Raw genomic sequence first — 23052 nt, 5'->3', positions numbered from 1 at the left:
GTGACGCATCCAGCCCATGGGCCGTGAGTTTGATACCCCTGCCCTGTATATTCTGAAATAGGTTTTCCAAACTTTTGTGATGTTTTTTTAAAAATGCTTGTTTTCTATTGAGACTTTGGGCCTTTCTCCATTGCTGAACTATACCTGAATTGACAGAAAATTATACTGGCATAAAATGTGCTTTTCCATTGCCAATTTCTGATTTTTACACTGACAGTAAATACCTGATTTTCCTTTAAAATGAAGGATAATAAAGTTTATCAGTCTTCATGCATCTCGAGTCTGAATGTCTCTAGAATATGTGACATGTAGAATATGCTGATTTTAAATAGAATTTGCTTTTCAGATGGTTAGGCTGTTTAGATCACCAAAGCAAATTAAATATACAGCCTTTTTAAATTCTTGGCTATATGCTGGTTAATATTGAGAAGACAATCAAGATAGTATTGAAGAGATAGTATTGAAGAGGGTGGAAGTAGGAATGGTCAGGGAGAAAATTAAATGTTGGTGTGCTCTTAACAAATACATTCCGTACTAAGTCTTGTACATCAATCAACCAGAACTAATCTAATGGTAAACATATACCGTAAGAGCAAAAGGACGGCTCAATCCTCTTAGCTTTAATTAAATACCTTGAGAGATTCCCCCCCACCTTAACCACTATATGGGATTAATTAATTTGTGGCAAAATTGTTTGCCCTTTGGGATGTGCCTCTATAAATCAAAGATTATCAAAAACTGTTCAGTCCAGGAGTGGCAATATGACAGCATTCTTTCTGAAGATATTCAGCACAAGTACATGGATAAAATTGTAGCTATGCAACTAAAAATAAAAGTCTTCTATTGAGTCTTGCCTTGATGTTATGCAACTCAGTAAAAGAAACTATGGTAATGTCAATTTTATGTTTACGAATTGCAGAGAAAGTAAAGATGCGGGAGGGCAGGACAGTGGAAGCAAAACTTAAATCTAGCTTTTATATCACACTCAAATGGATGATTGGTAAAAATCCAACTAATTTTGCAATTCTTGTTATACACAGATTGATCTGCTGTCACATTGAGAAATGTTTGGGGGGTCAATTTCTTCCTCCAACTAAGAACAATTTGCTTCTGTTTTGCACATGTCCGGAAATAGATTTTGGTAAAATAATTAACAAAAGGTGTTACCTTTCTTTTCTATTAGAATCACCGACTGATGGAATAGAAAGAAGAAGCTTTTCAATAGTTCTTCCAGTTTGAGGGGCCTCCCTGAGTTGTATTCATTGACATTTCACATGATGAGATTTTAGAACCTAGACAATATTTTCTATGTAGGAAAACTTTTAATCTGATTAATCTGTAATTGATACTTAAACTTTAAAACTTTAGCTTTAACTTTTCCCCTGACTAGTATTGTGTATCAACTCCTCTCTCTCCTTTTTTTTTTAGAAAAGCAGAATATTACTGATGCACATATATCTGCCAACATTTTTGTGTAGCTGCTGTACTACATTTCAGAATTATCCATTTGCTTATAAGCCGTGGAAAAATGTCTAAGCATGATCTAATCCGTTATAGTAAAGTTTATACGTTTTTGCTTTTCTTAAATAAGCAAATGACTCATGTCAAAAAGATAGATTTATGAATGAGATTGCAAGGGGTTTATACAAGAGAAGCATAATGGAAAATTAACTATGAATACTTTGATCTAAATGACCTGTGTATATTTTGTTTCATATGAAAAATTTTGGCTGTAGTCCTAAAGAATGGATGTTTAATGGGAATTCGTTCCATTGAATACAATAGGACTTACTCTGAATAAGCACTCACATCATTGCACTGTGAGAATGTTGTTAAACAATTACCAAGAGTACTGAGTAAATTAGTGTTTAATTGGGAAGCTGGAAAATAGCTACAGTTGATTTTTTTCAAACATTCAGTTTGAAAATGTTTAATGTAAATGTACGTAGGTTACAAATAGTATAAGACACAATCCAGCCAAATAATGCACTTTTATTTTATTATTTTCAATAAGGCAGTGGTGCTGGCTACACATCTAACATTCCCTTTAAAAACAGGATGTTTCCCACAATTTATTTTATTGATAAATAGTGATTTAAATACTGTTTTTTTTTAATCTACAGGAACATTTATGAGAAAACATTTAATATGTCATGATTTTCGGTTTTTAGTCAAGATTACAAACTGTACGATACCCATATTTTACAAATCTTACGGATTTAAATATAGTACTCAACTTATTTGACTCAAATCGAGGAAGCAATTTCTAATCCATACCATGTGGGTAGTGTCATGATATAGATATATCACCAGATGGTGCTAGACTTATATAACCCTTGGGATTGTATTATTTGGCTGGGTAAGTAGCAAGTTCCCTTCAGCATAACTCCAATATGTAGCAAATTATATTTTTTATTTAGCACTGCCAAACAGAACATAAATTGACAAGAAAATATAAATAAAGATAACAGTAGAAATATCTTCTAATGCTCAACGCTTCCGTTTTCATACATTTGGCAAATCTTTAGGGATGGTTGCAATCTATATCTGGCAATGGGGGCAAAACAGATTCTAACTTCAAGTATTTGGTGTGCATTGCAACAAGGACTCAATCCTGTGTTTATCTCAACTGTTCCTAGACCAAGGGCCCTCAAACTTGGCAAGTTTAAGACTGGTGGACTTCAATTCCCAGAATTCCTGAGCTAACATGGCTGGAGGAGGAATTCTGTGAGTTGAAGTCCACTAGTCTTAAAGCTGTCAAGTTTCAAGACCCCTGTCCTAGACCATAGTTCTGACTAGTATGGCCCAGCCAGTTGGAAGATACTGTCATGGCTCCGTCGGATCCCAGTTCAGAGGAGGAAGAATTGGAACCAGGACCATCAGATGGGATGGTATCAGAGGTGGTATTTGGCAAATTCTGACCAGTTCTGGAGAACCAGTAGAGGAAATTTTGAGTAGTTCTGAGAACCGGCAAATACCACTTCTGACTGGAGATTTTACAGTATCCTTCCACTGCCATTTTTTAAACTACCGGTTCTGTGGGCGTAGCACGCCCACAGAACCGGTAATTTTAAAAAATTGAATCCTACCACTGGATGGCATGGTCCCACAGAACAAGTGAAGGGTCAGGGACTGGGGACGAGACAGTCCCAGGGCTGTGGGGAGTGGGGAGTGATCAGATGGAGAGCCAACCGCAGGAGCTTATGAGCTGCAGAGAGCCAGCTGCAGAGATAACAAGCTCCAGACCACCTCTGACAAGGAACAGCAGCCTCCCCCATCTAATCTGTGGGCATGGAGAGGGGAGTGGAGGGAGGCACAGAGGAGGTCAGCAAGGTTGCTTGTGGAGAAGCAGCCCTGCCCCTACTCACAAGGAACACCTGGCAAAGGCTGGTTAGGGATGCTGGTGAAAGGTATGTTGTCAGGGACCTGTTTGCTTTGGTGTGCCTCTTTCCAGTTTTTGTGGACTCTATTTCTTGAACTTTGGATAGGGCTTTTGGACTCTGAACCTCAGGCTTTACTTGTGGACTTCAGAATTGCTTTCCTGCCTTCAGAATTTTGGACTGTGCTTTGGCTTTTGGAAGCTTGGATTCTGTTTTGCAGATTGGAGTTTTGTGAGCAGTGTGCCTGACCCTTGTGCCTTGTGGGTCAGCTTGACCCTAATTTGTGGAACCAGGTAATTCTGTGGAGAGAGACTATGGACAGGGGAAGTGGGGTGGAGTTTTACCAGTCCCATTGGTGAGTTGTTGGATGTTGTGTAAGTGAGAAACTGACTTTTACTAATACCTGTCTTGTCAGTGTGACTCGGATCAGAACAGATACCTTGTTTTGAACAGAGACTGAAAATGATTAGCAGTGTCCTGTTGCAGCCAAGTCTAGTGTCTGGTTGAATCACAATATCCATCAAAAATCCCAAGTCAACAAATAAATGAGGATTCTCTGTTACAATCAAAGTTTAGCAAAATCTAGTTTAACACAAAGGACTCCTCTTTTTTCATCAGAGACAGCTGCCATTTTCCAAAGTTCTACATGAGAATAGAATAGAATAGAATAGAATAGAACAGAACAGAACAGAACAGAACAGAACAGAATAGAACAGAATAGAATAGAATAGAATAGAATAGAATAGAATAGCAGAGTTGGAAGGGACCTTGGTGGTCTTCTAGTCCAATCCCCTGCCTAGGCAAGAAACCCTGCACCACTTCAGACAAATGGTTATCCAACATATTTTAAACTACTTCCAGTGTTGGAGCATTCCTAGCTTCTGGAGGCAAGTTGTTTCACTGATTAATTGTTCTAACTATCAGAACATTTCTCCTTAGTTCTAAGTTGCTTCTCTCCCTGATTAGTTTCCACCCATTGCTTCTTGTCCTGCCCTCAGATGCTTTGGAGAATAACTTGACTCCAGTGGTGGGATTCAAAATTTTTTTTTACTACCGTTTCTATGGGCATGGCTTGGTGGGCCTGGTGGGGAAGGATACTATAAAATCTCCAGTCAGACCAGTTCTCCAGAACTGGTCAGAACCTGCTGAATACCACCTCTGCTTGACTCCCTCTTCTTTGTGGTAGCCCTGAGATATTTGAACACTGCTGTCATGTCTCCCTTAGTCTTTCTTTTCATTAGACTAGACATACCCAGTTCCTGCAACTGTTCTTCACATGTTTTTATCCTCCAGTCCCATAATCATCTTTGTAGCTCTTCTCTGCACCCTTTCTAGAGTCTCATCATCTTTTTTACATTGTGGCAGCCAAAACTAAATGCAGTATTCCAAGTATATAATTCCATATAATCATGGAAATAATGGTATATTATAGAAACATAGAAAACTAAAAAAGATGACAGAAAAAGATCTAGGGGTCCATCAAGGCTGCCCTATGAGTATATTTGTTTTTTATTTTCTTTTTAATTAATTAATTTTTAAATTATTTTATTTTTATTGGGTGATGAACATGTATTTATTCCAAGCATATTTAAACTCAATTACTGATTATATACCCATTACCTCTGCTGAAAATTGGTTCCAAGCTTCCACTACTCTTTCTGTGAAGTAATCATTTCTAACAGTGCTTTTGAACTTTCCTCCTGTTGGTTTGAAGTTGTGACCCATGTTCTTGATTATCTGTCCTTTCACTGTTTAGGGCAGGGGTCTTCAAACTTTACAGCTTTAAGACTGGAGGACTTCAACTCCCAGAATTACTCCTTCAGTCATGTTAACTCAGGAATTCTGGGAGTTGAAGTCCACAAGTCTTAAACTTGCCAAGTTTGAAGAGCCTTGACTTAGGCCATCTTTTCTTATTACCATTATGTTTATATTTAGGTGGAGTCCAGAATTTTGTATATGTCAGATTGAGATTATAGCAGTTTTATCTAGTTTTCTGACTTCTACAGAGATCGAGGTTGGTACAATGGTTAAGGCACCATGCTACAAACAAGACACTGTGAGTTTGAGTCGTACCTTAGGCACAAAGCCAGCTGTCTTAGCCCTAAGAAAGTGGCAATTGCAAACCAATTTCAAAAACTCGTCAAGAAAACTGCAGAAACTAGTGCAGGCAGTTGTCAGGAATAAAAACTTGCTTGAAGGAACAAAAACAAAACAAATAAACAATAACATAGTATGTATTCTATGATTTATATTTCACAGAACTGATTTGACTCCCCAGAACATTATCTCTTAAACCTTGATTCAGCTCTGGACTGAAACTTTGTAATTTAAGCTATCATCTCTTATAATACTGTATATGTCACCTTTAAAATTCTTATTTTTAAAATATAAAAAAGAGTGATTTTGGATGAGATCTGTGGCATATAAATTAAATAAATAAATAAGAAAGGGTGGTAGGTCTCACCTATGTGAATTTTTCCCCCAAATAACAAACATTTCCTCAACTGAAAGAAGAAACATACTTTCTGTTCTGATAAAGAAGACATCAATCATATCTTCCGCCCTAATGTAACAGTTTTCAATAAAAATAAACATTTGTTTTTCTCTTATGAGGAACATTCACTCATGAAACGCTCCATCCATCCAGAAAACATTTCCTTCTTCAGTGAATATGCTGAAAAGAATCAGACTGAAAAAACATGAAATATAATAGGGATTATTTGAGAGGGGAAAAATCAGATTTGCATAATCTTTCAATATGCATAATTTGGGAGAAGAGAGAAACATAAAATTTTTAAAATAATTTGCATTGGAAATTTAAGATGTCTCACTGCAGTGGAGAAGACTGTAGTCAACAAAACAGAACACTGTCTACTAAGGTAACAATGCTTGATGGGCAACAACAAGGCTTGTAGTTCTTCTTTCTGATGATTTAATATTAGAAATATTAAATACCAGACTTGGGCTAATCAGTCCTTGATATGAAAAATGGCTTGAAATAGACAACTGTTCTCTTTAAAATAAGTCACATGTTTAGCTTAGATAAGTGATGGAGCTTAATAAATCCTAAAACCTTTTTGAGGAATCTGGTAGAAGTTACTGGTCTCCTTCCAACTGGCTTTGAGATTCTCACCATTATCCTTTATTTATAACAGAATATGCAAATTCTAATTAACTCTTACAGGAGGTTTAGAGACTGGTGCTTGTTTGCTTCTTTTCTGCTACTTATCATGTGTGAATGGCCACCTTAAGTGACAAGAGATTATTTTCTGCTCCTCCAATGCAAAACTCTTACACAGACAAAACCTGACACCTTCTCTACTTGGGTGCAATTCATTTCTTTGCTTAATGAAGGTTACAACTGTTGCTGAGCTATCCAAATATTTAAGTTAAAGGCAGCAATTTATAAAGGCTGAGAATTGGAAAGCTGGAAAGCGCTTGCAATCCCATTATTATTCCATGTAAATAATATTTGACCCTCCTTTGTCATATAAGGTAAACAAAATATCACAAAGCAGGGGAGGGGACAATTGGAAGAGACAGATCATACCCAGGTTGACAGTACAAAAAGCATCCAGGTACTATGCAATGTTGTAATTAGTTATAGAGGAAAAGAAAAAAACTAAGTAGGACAATTTACATACAACACAATAGCAAAACTGGGCTAGTCTACTAGATTTGCAACTTGGCACAGAGAATCATTTAGTTCTGGTTCTCTAACGTGTGTTGGACAATGGACATCATTCAACTGAAGGAGATTTATGGTGCTCAGGACTCCTCACTGTAGAAGAATACCTAATTACACAAAGTAAAAAAAATCCAGTCAGCTGAATGTATGTTTTCCCATGCAGTTGACATCAGAAGAGTTGAGTAGAGAAGGCTACACTGCGGTGGCATATATTTCTGCCACTCCACCCCATATATCCTGAAAAGTACTATCCAATAATTTAATATATATTTTAAAACATGTGGCTGTTAGAATTAAGATCAATACAGAATGGTATGATAAGATTCATAGGGAGAAGTTTCAGGTGTTTAACTTATGCAAAAGAAAATCTGAAAATCTGTGAGAAGAGAGAAGAGATATGAATGTACAGCTGCTGAAACTAGCTGTTATGCATTAGCATACTTACCTGTAATTGGTTGGTCCATGGTGGCGGGAAATTCGAAGAGCCATCACTGGCCCCAGCCATGAGCAGCCCGAGTATAAGAAGGGCTGCTGCAGTTTCTTTGCTGCTCAGTCCTAGACAGAAGTAAAAACAAATTGGAATCATGCTGGTGTCCTGAGTCTCATTTCCTGCGACTTAACACTGGCGACGAAGGTGGGATACTGAGACAAAGGAGACCAGCGAGCATGTAGCAACCAACAAACACCAGCAACACATCAAGGAGAAATGGCCGGAAACCACACTCCACCTGCACCGTTCAATCCAGCAACCAAAGACTGGGAATCGTACATCGACCGATTCCTCATGTTTCTTGAAGGGAGCAACCTCCATAATGTATCTGAAAACAGGAAGAGGCTCGTCTTCCTAATCCATTGCGGTCCTGTGGTATTTAAGATGGCCAAAGCATTAGCGGCACCCACTGACGTGAAAATGATGCCTGGCCGGACCTGGAAAAGATACTGAGGGCTCACAACACACCAACCGTTTCATGCCTAATCAGAAGACATGAATTTTATTGGCGTGACCAAAAAAAAAGGCGAGAGCATTGGCGATTTCTTTGCAATGCTGCGAGACATCACTGGAGCATGAGAATTCCTAAACATAGATGAAGCCATGAGGGACCAAGTGGTCTTGGGACTGAGAGATCTTACACTCCAGGGCTGATTATTAACAAAACCTAAAATAACACTCCAAAAAGCAATAGAGGAAGCTACCGCAGCCGAAGCACCCCAAAAATCGGTGGCTGCCAAGTGGAAGATGAACAAAATGCCACCAGAGACCCCCAAAAACACCAACACAACCCACTACGAGGACATTGAGCCCCCATTGGAAGACAATGAGGAAGAAGAAGGGATAAATCAACTCTGGGCAGAACAGGGCAGAAGGGACCAGAATGGAAAAAGGAAAGAATTTCGTTGTGCCGGTTGCAAGGGGAACCATCTTTGTTCCAAGTGCCGTTTCCTAGATTCAATCTGCAAACATTGTGAACAGCGGGGACATATTGCTAGGGCATGCTGAGCAAGAAAGAACTATGGCCCTAGACAAAAATGGAACAAACCCACTCACCCCCGAGAGAGGGGGAGAGAGAGAGAGAGAGAGAGAGAGAGAGAGAGAGAGAGAGAGAGAGAGAGAGAGAGAGAGAGAGAAAGAGAAACAGGGAGCCATTGGAACCAAGACAACAGAAGCAGGCGAGGAAAAAAAACAAGTAACGGAAGGGAAGAAACACACCAGACGGGCACCATTGGACACTCCAACACAACAAATGCCAAGAAAGTATATGTCCAGGTCACCATAGGTCAGCCATGCTGGATGGAAGTGGACTCAGGCTCATATTTGTCATTGGTATCGTGGGACACCATAAAAAGACTGATACCAGACATGAGCCGGGAAGAACTTGAAAAACAAACACTAACACTAAAAGACTACCAGGGGAACAAAATCCTCATAGTAGGTACTGGTCAGTTCAAGGTAACCTTCAAAAAATACACCAGAGACCTTCCACTAACCATAGTCGACCAGAATCGACCCAGCCTATTGGGACTAGAATGGTTTTCACCATTAGGAATCAAAGTCATAGGGATAAAGAGCATAACCAAAACAGAGTGGGAAGACAACCTGATGGAAGAATTCTGAGACGTATTCAGTGGAGAACTGGGCAAGTACCAGAATCCCCAATTTCCTTTAATCTAAACCCAAATATAGCTCCCATAAGGCTAAAGGCGAGGCGGGTTCCTTTCACGCTAAAACCCAAAATCGATAAGCAATTGGATAAACTGATCGGGCAAGGGGTTTTAGAACCAATTGACCACGCGAGGTGGGAAACCCCAATTGTTACACCAATTAAGCCTGATGGGTCGGTGTGCATGTGCAGAGACTACAAAGTGACCGTTATCCAACACACTCCAATGAAGCACATACCCAGTCCCAGTGGTACAGCATCTATTACATTCCCTTGAGGGGGGAAACCTTTGTGAAACTAGACCTCGTGCAGGGGTATCAACAGTTGCCCATTGACCCCCAAACAGCAGAAGCCCAGACAATCATGATGCACAGGGGGGGCATTCAAATGCAACAGACTACAATTTGGCATCAGCATCGCCCCAGGAGTGTTCCAGAGTTTAATGGAACGCCTATTGCAAGGGATAAATGGGGTGGTACCATACTTCGACAATGTCCTGGTATCAGCCAGGAACAAAGAACAACTACGTGACCACCTAAGGGAAGTCCTAGGGAAATTCAAAGAGGCAGCACTAAAAGTAAAAAAGGAGAAGTGCCTATTAGCCGCCAACAAAGTTGAATTCCTAGGATACCTTATAGACAGCGAAGGAATCCACTCCACTGAAAATAAAGTCAGAGCAATCAAGGAAGCCCCCAGACCCACAAATAAAATGGATCTACAAGCCTTTTTAGGACTCATTAACTTTTATAATATATTCCTACCACAGAAAGCAACCATTGTGGAACCACTACATAGGTTGCTTGACAAGAAAGCAACCTGGTCCTGGGGACAACGAGAAGAAATGGCATTCCAGGAAATAAAAAATTGATCACATCAGATCGCGTACTAATACAATATAGTGAGACACTTCCAATAACACTAACCTGCGATACATCACCTTTCAGCGTTGGCGCAATACTCAGCCATGTACTACTAGATGGGAAAGAAGTACCTATAGCCTTCTATTCTAAGACATTGTCAAAGCCAGAGCGGAACTACAGTCAATTAGACAAAGAGGCATTGGTCGCTGTCACTGGAATAAAACGTTTCCACAAATATATCTATGGGAGAACTTTCACACTAGTCACAGACCACAAGCCACTCCTGGGCATAATTGCAGGAAACAAAGCTACATCTAATATACTGTCACCACGAATGACAAGGTGGTCAGAATTCCTGGCTGCATATAACTACAAACTGATCTACCAACCTGGAAAAGACATTATTCATGCTGACGCGCTTAGTTGTTGCCCTCTACCTGACATAGAAGACGACCCAGCACAAACCACATCGACCCTTCAAATAGAGACATTAGAAAACCTACCTGCAATGGCAGACATTGATAGGGAAACAGCTAGAGACAAAACCCTGGCGTGAATTTTAAATTTGATAGGAAAAGGATGGCCAGAAACAGAGAGCGACGAGACCATCAGACCATTCCGGAATTGACAAACAGAACTTTCAATGCTTAAGGGGTGCGTACTATGGGGGGATCGGGTGATCATACTGGACAGATTAAGGAAACATATACTAGAATTATTACATGAGAGACACCCGGGTATTGTAAAAATGAAAGCCTTGGCAAGGAGTTATGTATGGTGGCCAGGGATGGATAAGGAAATAGGGGATTGGGTGTCAACATATAAAAACTGCCAGGAATCAAGGCCAATACCCCCACAACACCAAAACACAAATGGGAAACACCAAGGGGACCATGGTCCAGTTTACACATTGATTTTGCAGGCCTGACCAAAGGACACACATTTCTAATAGTCGTAGATGCTTACTCCAAATGGCTAGAGGTAAGCATCATATACTCCACTACAACAGAAGCTGTCATTAGACAGCTTGGGAAACTTTTTGCTACACATGGATTGCCAGATTTGATTGTATCCGACAATGGGCCGCAATTCACGGCAACAATATTCGAGGGATTTCTAGCACAACAGGGGATAAGGCATGCACTAACAGCACTGGGACCCCCCTCTATGAACAGACTGGCAGAATGCATGGTACGTTACACAATGGAAACATTACAAAAGCTGGGGCCTAGGGACACACAAGAAAAAATAGATAAGCTACTAACCATTCAACACATGACACCCAGTGTCACAACAAATAAAAACCCAGCAGAATGACTAATGGGGAGGAAACTAACTAAGATCACACCTAGACAGACTACACCCCACATATAGCCCAGAAAAACCAGCAGACTCCTCCAGTAATTGCCGCACATTCCAAACAAGGGACCCAGTTTATGCAAAAAAATCTCACAGGAGAACCACTGTGGTTACCAGCAAAAGTAACCCAGATAACGGGGCCCCATTTGTACAGGGTAGACACCACAGATGGGAGAAGCTGGAGGAGATACATTGACCAGCTCAGAGCGAGAGTCACGAAGGGCGACCCAAGGAGAACCACAGAAGAGGGGGAGACCCTCTAACAAACAAAACAAATACAAGGAAGGAGGGGGAAACCCTCAAAAATAACCATAGGGGAAGGGGGAGACCCCCCCCAAACAAACATAACACAACCAGAGAAGATGGGGGAGATCCCTCAAACAAACAAAACACAAGTAGGAAGAGAGGGGGAGACCTTCCACGAACAACAGAAACAACAGAACAAACCCTGACAACTACGCAACAACCAATACTAACACTAGCCCCGGTCGGGAAACGCAAACACGTACCTGAGACCAGGGAAGAAGGCAGGTCTGGAAGACAGGAACAGGCCCTGAAGGATAATGGGAAAACAGTCCCTGGCGGGATCGGCTGAGTCAACTCAACCAGCCAGGAAATTCCTGTCGGGAGCGGCATGGCTGATTCAACCTTCCAGGATGTTCCAAGAAGGCAGACAGGAGGAACAGCAGACCCATCTGAACAGCTCAGGAGCCAAACGGAGACTGAGTTGCACAGGTCCGGTACAACCCATAAAAGCCCTGCCTACCTACGTGATTATGTACGGTAGGCGAGCTTCTGATTGGTTGGACCGGACCAGGTGGGGAGGGGTGTTATGTATTAGCATACTCACCTGCAATTGGTTGGTCCGTGGTGGCAGGAAATTCAAAGAGCTGTCACTAGCCACAGCCGCGAGCAGCCCGAGTATAAGAAGGGCTGCTGCGGTTTCTTCGCTGCTCAGTCCTAGATGGAAGTAAAAACAAATTGGAATCATGCTGGTGTCCTGAGTCTCATTTCCTGTGACTTAACACTAGCCTTACCACCTTAAAAAATGGACAAGGAAATAAATCTTGGGCAGCCTGGATACCTGCCTTGTCTTCCCTTCTTCTGTGTGTATGTGTGAGGGTGGGGGAGATAGAATTAATGCCCCCACAAGTATTGTTCCTAAATAGCAGACTTCCGGTTTGAGCTTCTTTGGCGACAGACCGAAGCCTCATCTCCGCGAGGCTTCGATCCATGCTTGCCACTGGAGCGCCCCAAGCCAGCTGGTTTTGGGGCTAAGCCACCCCGTAGAGGTGGTGAAGAGGGGGGAGACTGCCTGAAGGGTTGAGGAGAGCCGCATCTCTCCTCCCCAGCTGGCCATTACTCCCTTTCCCAAAGGCGGTTGTGGTCAAAAATGGCCACCACAAAGAAGAACTCGACCAGAAAAGAATGTGCAGGAGGAAGATAAGAAGAGAAAGTTTTGGTTGACTGTGTCAAACAGCAAAAGCAACAAATAAGGTACCCTGGAATTGAAACTATTAAAAAAAACAATAACATTGTTCTCTAAGAAGATTTTTAAGCTGCGAAGAAGAGAGAAAAAGGAAAAGATTTGTTTTTTTTTCCTCCTTTTCCTATACTGACAGCTAAGAGACTTAAGCAAGAAATTGGAAAAAAATCCACTTTGACATTAATAGGCATTTAATGCTGAAAATAAAAAGTCAAAAGGATAATAAAGATTTCTGGATAATCAAAAATTTTTGAAAACAGGAAAGGAGAGAAAAAGAATAAAAGGGCAGGATCTGGAAGGGAGGAAACTGCCTGGAATTAAAAAGAACTTACAGCAAAATCTCAACAAGACTTCCAAAAGATACATTCTAACTGAAATATCACAACAAAAACCCCAGGAAGAGAAAGTCGAAAAAGAAATAAGAAGATATAACTAGGGACTATCTGGATTACTTGATGATTTCTGGTTTCTTGGTTATTGTATTTGAATGACTAAAATCAATCGGGTAGTTGTTTAAACTGTTTAAAATGGCTCCACTTTTAGAAGAACTGAAAATGGAACTTAAAAAGTACAAAGAAGATGCACAAGAAGGGAGAGGTTCTTTTGGCTTCGTATTTCAGTTTTTAGAAATGGAGATTTGGAATTATGAGAAACAACAAGAAATGCCTGCAGAACAAGAAGATTGCGACAAAGAAGAAGCCTTCTTTAATGAACAAGTAATCTTAGGTGGGGAGAAAAAGGAAGGGGGGGGAAGAGAATGGAAAGTTTAAGATTGGGAAAAACAACTAAAAAAAAAAGAGTGAAAAATAAGTATAAAATCAGAAAGCAACAGAAGAGGGAAATGCAGAAGAGAGAATTAGAAGTAGAGAGACAAGGGGGTAAAAAGGGGAAGGAGAATCTGAGAGGGAAGAAAGAAAGGAAAAGAAGTTATAAAGGACAGAAACAAAATATAGAGAAACAGGGCCTATTTAGAGATAATGGGTGAAAATTTAATGGAAAAGGGGATTCTGCAAAGGTACATAGGATAGTATTGTTATATTAGAAACAGAAATAATTTTAGAAAATATGAAACAATGTATGATTAAAATGTTTGATAAAATAGCTATCGTAATTAAGTGGAATGCTTGTCAATAAATAAATGTAACAAAATGAATATTTAATGATTTACAAAACATATGTGAAGAGAAATAAGGGAAAAATTAATTATGGAGATTATATGTGTCTTTAAGGAAGTATGATATTTAATTGAAAAGAAGTGTTAAAGATGTTAAGATTTTAATGATTATTAATGATAGAACTGAATTGGAATGGAATGAGGGTTTATAATTACATATATTTATAATCCTTTTTTTAAAAGAATATAGTGTGTATTATAAGAATGTACCAAGCAGAATTCGATTGGAAGTTATGTATTATGTATTATATTGAAGGTCATAACCTTATGGTATATATTGAAGTTTAAATAAGAGTTGAATGGATGTAATTAAAAGTTATAAAGGTGTCATACTCCAATTAGTAACTACAGGAGAAAATCTGTTTAATGAGAAAAGATAATATGAAATTGAAACAGAACAGACAAAAGTATAAATATAATGATTTGAATTGAGATGAAATAATCAAAATAAAATTGAGAAAATTAAAAGAGGAGAAAAACTATATAGAAAATGTAAAATAGTATAAGATATGGAATAGAACACAAAAATGAGCATGAAATTGAGTTTGTGTCTGTATAAAGAAGTTCAACCCGGGACCATACTATTTTCAAAAAGATGTTTTACTTGTATTTTGTGTGTGAAAACCCAAATAAAACTTTATTAAAAAAAAAAAGTATTGTTCCTAAATAGCAAGAATGTTGATAAGCTACAGGCTGGAAGAGCTCTAGCCAGCATGCAGGTCAATTGAAATATGGTAAAGTTGGTAAAGTATCTCTGGAGGCTTGGTGTACCAATCTTTGAAGAAACCATAGCCAGAAAAGGAGTTTATCAATCTGAAAACATGTCAAACCACTTCATTGTCTGTCTTAAGGGCCTCCAATGGTAACATTTGAAATTTGAAAACATGCCAGTAGACTTGAAGAATAGATGTTGGTGGTTTCCCCATTGACAAAATGACAGCCATGGGAGACATGAACAGTTCTAAAAGCACAATTTAACAATATGTTGTCTGTTACATTCTCTAGTTTCCTGTCACCTCTATGCCTTTGCTCTTTTTGTGGGCAGATGAGCTCAAAAGCAGAGGACCATACAAAAGTATACTTGGAAATAAAGATAATCCTGATTCTAGCACTTGGCTTTGTAATGTGACAACTTCTCATTTAAAAAAAAAATTAAATTATTGTTCTAAAGGTATAGAAAGTCAAATAGGACAGGAAGAGTGTTGGGTACCCGGAAATCTATTTAAGGGCCCATTGGTAGTTGCCATGTTGGGGAACCTGGATACCTGCCTTGTCTTCTCTTTGTGTGTGTGTGTGTGTGTGTGTGTGTGTGTGTTTGTGTGCATAAGCACGTGGGAGGTAGAATTAATGTCTCCACAAGTATTGTTCCCAAGTAGCAAGAATTTTGGTAAACTGCTTCAGAAATATAGCTCTGCATGTATAGCACATTGCTTGGCCTGACCATCAAGAGAATGACATTTAATATAATTTATTATTTGTAAAAGGAGTTTGTGTCCAGCTGATTTAAATAACCTTGCTCCTATATTGGTAGAGGGATTTGCAAAATCCATCTGTTCTAAAGATGCAGGTGCTCTTCTGAGCAAAATAAAATATTTGCAGCCTCTTCCATGCTTTTGATTTTCTTTAAAAATGATAATTTTTAATGTATTTGAATCAAGACAAACAAAACAAATTGATGCATCACCTAGTGTACAACTAAAAAGTCTTGATCATCACAGTTGGTGGTCTGGAAACTCTAGGCTAAAGGGGGATTTGGGCAGCCTAAACTCCTTTTAACTTGAATAGAAACATGGGGCCAAATTAGGAGCTCCAGAATCAGGCCTCACTGCAGAGAATGGTAGTATGTAAAACTAATTATCTGCCTATTGAGATTTCTCTACAGGCCAATCTCCACCCACCCCCTCAGTCCCACCAACAAACTTTTTCATTAAGGTAATTAATTACTACTCCTGGATTGGGGCTCTGTGATTAAGGTAGTGACTAAGACGTTAATACCAAGTGTAAACACCTCTGGTGTTCCTGCTAAGTATGGTTTTTCATAGGAACAGAAATAATGGCTCTAAGAAGAAAGGCTTAAATACTTGGCATTGGGTTTGTGTGTGTGTGTGTGTGTGTGTGTGTACATATACACCTGTAGTTCCTAGTAGTCTTCAAGCATTTGTGTCTTTGCTGTGACATGCTCTAAAACATTCATTTATACAGTTTGACTTCTTTATATAACTGTTAGCTTGTTATTTTTCTGAAAAGAGAGAGAGAGCAAGCAAGCAAGCAATATATTAGAAACTTGAGTATGTGCCCCAGTTTGTCCATCAGTCTTGGCATCATTTTATTTATACATTTTCTAAAGGATTAGGCATAATCAGTTCCAGAGGATGAACTCAGGAGCAGTGGCTGCATCTATTTTCTTGGCAACCACTATAAAAATGTTATGCCATCTCATAGTGCTGATCTTTGTACTGCGGCTTGAAGGAAACAGTGTTAATGTTTTAAATTCGGTGGCAGCATTAGTTAATCTATTCCATGTTGTTATAGACTAAACCAAAAAAAGAAAAAGAATATCCTCAATCCCACAAGATTTAATTTGAGACAGAGAAAGGAAACAAGGGTTAGTCTCTAAATTTTATGCTAAGACCTCATCTTCAAATATATGAAGGGTAATGTTTGAGCAAGTGCAAAATTTATTTTAGTGGAAAAAAAGTCTAGATCACTACATTGGGCATACAGAAATCTGTCAGATTTACTTTTGTAAGACATAGTTTTCTGATTTTGGGATTGGATAGCTAGATTTGTTTTGATTATAGAAATATGGTGTGTGGTTATTGCTTTTATATTTGATGTGTGTTTTCCAGATTATGCCTTTATTTTTGTTAAACTTGGAGTAAGAGGTTATTTCATACGTGTATCTGTATTGAAGAAAGTTGGAAGTTATTCTTTTTCCATAATTTTTCCATATATTTTTTCTTACCCTTTTAATTTCTCTTGCTTTTCTTTTTTTCTAACTTTAAAGTACAGCTTCTGGGGGCAGAATGTTAGGTGTTGGGGTTAACCCTGAAAGTTCTACATCAGCATGGCTGGCTAGGGAATTCTGGGAATTGAAGTCTACACATCTTAAAGTTGCTAAGTTTGAGAAACACTGCTTTAAATGATTATGCCTTGCTATTTGCAGAACATTTCTTCCATTATGAATCTGTCTGGTTATTAAGATCTTTAAGCTAACAAGCATACCTCATTCATTCATTCATTCATTCATTTAATTACTTATTAAATTTATATGCTGCCCATCTCCCTGTCAAGCAGCTTGGGGCAGCTTACAACATCATAAAAACATCAATATAAAATATTAGAATGTGAGAACTATCAAAGACTTCTTTATCTGGCATGAGGAAGATGTCTTTCTTCAGAATTTAGGCTCCTGAACCTGGAAACATGGATTTGCTTGCCTTAAGTTCTTGTATATGCAAGAATTACAGACAGGAGATAGCATAGCACTTAGACTTATATACCGCTTCATAGTGCTTTACAGCCCTCTCTAAGTGATTTACAGAATCAGCACACTGCCCCCAACAATTTGGGTCCTCATTTTACCCACCTTGGAACGATGGAAGGCTGAGTCAACCTTGAGTCTGGTGGGATTTGTACTGCCAAATTGCAGGCAGCCGATCATTGAACTCAATGCAGCTTTAAAACATCACTATAGAACTGTGAACAGAAAATCCTGAGAATGAGAAGAGCATAGCAAGGTGTTGACTTCTCTTTGATCTATTCAGAATATGGCTGCAAGATATGAACTGGTGGCCTAAGTTACTTTGCAACCTGAAACAAAGCAGTCAAGGTATATGTTGCACAAATTATTTTGACTCTGGTGACAGAAACTTCAGTAAGTGTCTCTCATTCTCTTTGATACAGTAGTAAAAATGTAACATTAAGTCAGAGGTGGGATTCAAATTTTTAACAACAGGTTCTGTGGGCGTGGCTTAGGTGGTGGGCATGGCTTGGTGGTCATGTGACTGGGTGGACATGGCTTGGTGGTCATGTTATTGGCTGGGTGTGGCCAACTCAATGTCACTCACATTGAGGCACACACCTCCTCACTTGGCCTCTTATGACTGTGGGGATGCTGCAACAGTCATAAGAGTGAAAAATGGTCATAAATCACTTTTTTCAGTGCCATTGTAACTTTGAATGGTCACTCCACACAAGCAAAGTACCAGCAAAGGAGGAAAAAGAAGACATTCCTGAGACAGGAAGTCTAGTCCTGCCAAGAATGTAATAAGGGTTAACGGAGAGGCAATTTTTGTAAGCAACTCCAGAATGTTTCCTTCCTGCCTTCCTTACAGGATTAGGCCAGTAATTTCTTCTAACAACCGGTTCTCCAAACTGCTTAAAATGTTAACAACTGGTTCTAGCAAATAGGTGAGAACTGGTAGAATCCCATCCCTGCATTAAGTCAATTATTAATCATTACTTGCTTTTCATAGCATCCCTATTAACTTCATTCTAATAGTATGAAGTACAGTACAGTGTATGTTTGTGTATGAGAGAGATTATTCCTAATCTACAGAAATGGCACCTTCTAACTTTCTTTGAGTTTTCTTTGTACATGTAACTCAAAGAGGATACAATTCTTCCTGTGGTAGAAATTAATTAACCTGCATTCCAATTAAACCAAGGCATTTTTTTCAAGCATGAAAGCAAATAATGTTTTTATTCGAGAGAGTTTTTAAATCAACTTTAAAAAGTTGGAAAACAGGGAGGCAAGATTTTCTTTAAAGAAAGAAACCAAAACAAAATATATGACCATTTAACCAAGTAGGGAACATTTGTGCCTTTATTCTGAGGAATGATTAGATTTTTTACACGACATTTGACTAAAGAAATGTTACTGTTGACAGAAATAATGTAATTTTCATATCTAAAACCCTGAAACAGGGAAGCACGTCTATTTCACTTGCATTTGCTGTAACTCAATCTACAGGAAAAGGTTTTATAACAGAATTGGAGCTTAAATTTCATTTGCTGATTTAATAAAAACTAACAGGATGGATTTGGGGATATTTCATTAATCTTTCTTTCCTTTCAGTGAAAAGGAAATTAAGTTCAATCTAGTTCAAACTCAGCTTCACCATTCTACAATAGTCTGCCAATGTCCATTTTCTCTCTGGCAAGTTGAAACCTAATTAGTCACAGAAAATTCTTCCCTGATCCTGTCACTCGTAGGCAGGCAAAGATTGAACTATAGACAAAGGATTCCAAGGCTTTGCCTCTTTCTTAATGTACATGCCTTTCTATGCAAAACCTCTTGAGCTTATCTGGAAGCAATAAATACACATGCAACAGTATAATCGCGTACAAGTTCAGCTTCTATTCTTTATAATCTGTAACAGCTACTCCTGGATTTACTGTTTGGAGCACAAGAAAAAGAAGGGAAAATATAGGTGAGATCAATGGATTCAAACCTAGGTAGGTTTAACATTTCTGCCTCCTTTAAAACCAAATACTGGCTCTGGTTATGAGCTAATTATCAGCTGGACATAAGTTGAAATCTGGGGAAGAAAACTGTAGTTCCTTGAGCCTCAGGGAGACTTCAAACTACACCGGCTGGCAAGCCAGACTCCAAAAATCAAATCACAGATGACTTACAGAGTGGCACTGTGGGAACATGTGCTGATGATTCTAGGCTGGATTTGAAAGCAAGGTCAATTCCTGGTAGGTCAATTCATGTTTGCCACACCAAGACTGCAATCAAAACATACTAAGCTCTCACAGTGATGTCTTTATGTATACTACTTAAGGCTAGATCACTTAATCTGGAAACCACATCTCTTAAATTTATTTGTAGAAAATTATTTCAGATGTATATATGCTATGAGACTTAATGAGTAATAGCTATTTGTCAGGCATGTCATTATGTTTCAATGTCAGGCCAGGAATATTTACTGTTATTATTATAAATGGAGCTCACAACAATTATCATTTGAAACCTCTGGTATGTTACTGGTGAGAAAAGGACAAAACAAATTGTTGTTGGGTAGAAGCCAGTTCATATTCAATTATAGTGTGTTATATATGATATGATTTTTCACAAGAATATTGATATTTGCATAATGAAATGGGTAATTTTTCCCCATACAATACATAAATTATATGGATTAACACTGAATTCATTCACATGCTAGCTACTAGTTTTGTACTAAAACTGGATTGCATAGAAAAAGGTAAAAGAGATATACCAATTAAGAGAAGTATTACTTGAATTAATCCTACAATAGCTGCTATAACAGCACTCATCAGATGACACTGCATCCCTCTAAAGTCATAATCAGAGACTTTGCGTAATGTCTCAGTGTATACAATTTGATGGGTGACTTCTTGAAGCAGATATTTTTGGTGCCGGCCATCTGGGTACTTGAATATTATCTCAGAAAGCTCCACCTAATTAATTCATTCTTCATTCATTCAGTTTACAGAGCTGCTCAATTCATAGCAATGACTCTGGACAATGTACAAAAATTAAAATATAACAGGTCATAACACTTAAAATTCATTACATTAAACAATAACCTACAAAACAAAAGCTTCATTGCCAAAGAGCTCATTGGGCTGACCTCAAAATCTGGAAAACTGCCTGGTCCTCAAAGCCTTATGAAAGGCTAGTAGGGCTGGATTTCTAGGAAGATGCTATTCCAAAGGGAAAACATATCCACAGAGAAGGCATTACTCCAAAGTCCAGGAAAATGGCATTGTCTGATGGATGGAACCCAAAGCACATCCTTCTTGCTAGATCAAGTGGGGTAGACTGAAACAATGGCAAAATAGCCTATGTTATCTAGGGCTTCTTAACTGATAACAGGACCATGAATAATAGCTGGGAGCCTATTGGGAGCCAATCCAGTTTTCAGAGTAGGGTTGTTCGAGCACAATCAGAGGTACCAGAATCTGCCCATACCACTGTACTCTAGACTAGCTGTGGCCCCTGATACTCTTCAAGGGCAGTCCCATTTAGAGTATGTTACAGTATTCCAAGCAGGAGATGAATAAGGCATCAATTGTTGTAAGCAGGTCCTCAGGGTCCAAAAAAGAGCACAATAGATGCATAAGCTGAACCTGTGCCAAGACCACCACCACTTCAACACCCACCTTGGTATAACTTGATCTTCAAGTGGAAGCCAAGAGACTAGGAGAACCTCTGAACTGCTCACTGACTCTGTTGGGAAAAGTGTATTTCCAATCCAGGTTAGGGATGAAAATTCTCCAGATCTGGAAAGCTTTAAAAAATCTACATCCGCTCAGTCTCGCCAGAGTTCAGCTGAAGCCTTTTCTCTGGGTATTGGGAATGGGCCCCAATAGCATCACTATTGTTGGCCTATGGTAGAGATGTAGAGCTGAGTTTCATCACCACACTGATAATACTGTACCCACTGACAACGGATTACCTCCCCAGTGGTTTCGTGTTAATGTTGACTAGAAGCTAGAAGAGAGTAGATCCCATAAAGCAGAGATCTCCTGCTTCACTTCTTTCTACCCTCCCCAACTCTGAATAGAACTGGTTTTAGAGCCGGGGTCCCCAAAAATTTTGATTCCACAGACCAGCAGCAGAGGTAGCTTTGGTGGCGGGGCGAGAAGTGGCTTTCTGTAAGCAACCTAAATCCTGTGCATGTGCAAAAGAAGCTTCATGCACTTGCTCGCTGCTTTGGCAACCTGGTTCCCGACAGATCCCAGCCTGGTAGCAGTCCACAGCCTGGGTTTGGGGACCCCTGCTCTAGAAAAAGGAGAACCATTGTAACACAGATCTCTCATTCCTAATTCCCTGAGCCAGCCCAGAAGGATACTATGAATACTTTGGTATTCAAAGCCACTGAGAGATCAAGGAGGACCAGGATGGATGCATTACCTCCATGCTGAGCCTGTCAAAAGTCATCCATAAGTATGATCAATGCCACCTCAATACTATGGCCAGGCCTGAATCCTGACTAAAAGGGATAATCTATAATTAGACTATAATCTGCTTCTTCCAGGGCCCTCTGGAGCTATAAGGCAACCATCTTCTCAACCATCTTCTCCCAAAAGAGATGGTTGGAGACTGGACAAAAATTGTCTGTATCTCTTGATTCCAGTGATGCCCTCTTTCAGAACATGCCCCCATTTTTGGTCTTGAGCCCCTTTCAAAGGGGGAAATTCAGTCCTGTGTTTTATCAGTTTTGGAGATTTTAAGGTTCCACAGATTTCCAGCCTGGTCTTTGTTCTTTGTGGATTGTGTGAATGCTTGGGAATCACATTTGTGTGCCAGTTTGGTTACTTATGATCTAGTATCTACTTTGTTAATTTATTTTGTTTTTGTGCTAGATAAGATTTATACTCTCAAGACTTTGAAAGCCAGTCCTCTATCATTCTGCACTGAGCCTTCTCTTAATATATTTGAGTTTTTCAGTGTTAATGGTTTTGATGCTATATTTTCTTTTAGTGTATTTAATTTATTTTTGTGTCTGCTTTTAATGTTTAAATAAATATATTTAATTGGATTTAATTGTACTATATTGCCTTTTGTATTTAGGAATTTTGTAAGGACTAAAGAGGGACAACAAGCTAAGCCAGTGAGTAAATAAATAAATAAATATTCTCAATTACAGACATAAACTAAGAGTATATCTGTATCCTTCAAAATGTGAAATGAACACCCACTAGGATATAGTAAATATCTTCCACTTACAACACATCATCATTAATCAACTAAATTACATAGAGGTGACTTAGCTTTTTTTTTCTTTTTTCCCTTCTTTTTTAAAGAAACTTTACATGTCTAGCGAATGTGAACAGGCAGAACCAATGCAGCAAATTAGATGGGGCAGTGACCTTGTTGATTTGTCATTTTCCATTTGTTTTATATTGAGTGTAGGCACTCAGGAGACTTCTGCTTCTTTGGAAATCCTAGACTTTCACTGTAAACAA

The 23052-nt window shown here is 39.0% G+C and overlaps 1 long non-coding RNA gene across 4 annotated transcripts in view; it reads right to left on the bottom strand.

The window, feature by feature from the left end:
- The window catches only part of LOC148128257 (uncharacterized), a 299527-nt gene that overhangs the window by 125425 nt on the left and 151050 nt on the right, over positions 1-23052 (bottom strand). Inside the window, exons 6-8 of one of the 4 annotated variants that reach the window (XR_015741136.1) lie at positions 12297-12406; positions 7514-7623; positions 6943-7175 (exon numbers count right to left, since the gene is read on the bottom strand). This is a non-coding gene — a long non-coding RNA (uncharacterized LOC148128257). Of the gene's footprint in view, positions 1-6942; positions 7176-7513; positions 7624-12296; positions 12407-23052 lie in introns of those variants that run through there. The other 3 variants (XR_015741138.1, XR_015741139.1, XR_015741137.1) reach the window with 3 other exon arrangements.

This window comes from Pseudonaja textilis, chromosome 1 (genome assembly GCF_049901715.1).
Source record: "Pseudonaja textilis isolate UNSWEBS1 chromosome 1, rPseTex1.2, whole genome shotgun sequence".
NCBI classification, from domain to species: domain Eukaryota; kingdom Metazoa; phylum Chordata; class Lepidosauria; order Squamata; family Elapidae; genus Pseudonaja; species Pseudonaja textilis.
The sequence above is the reverse complement of the archived record's forward strand: the minus strand, read 5'-3'. Positions and strand labels throughout refer to the sequence as shown.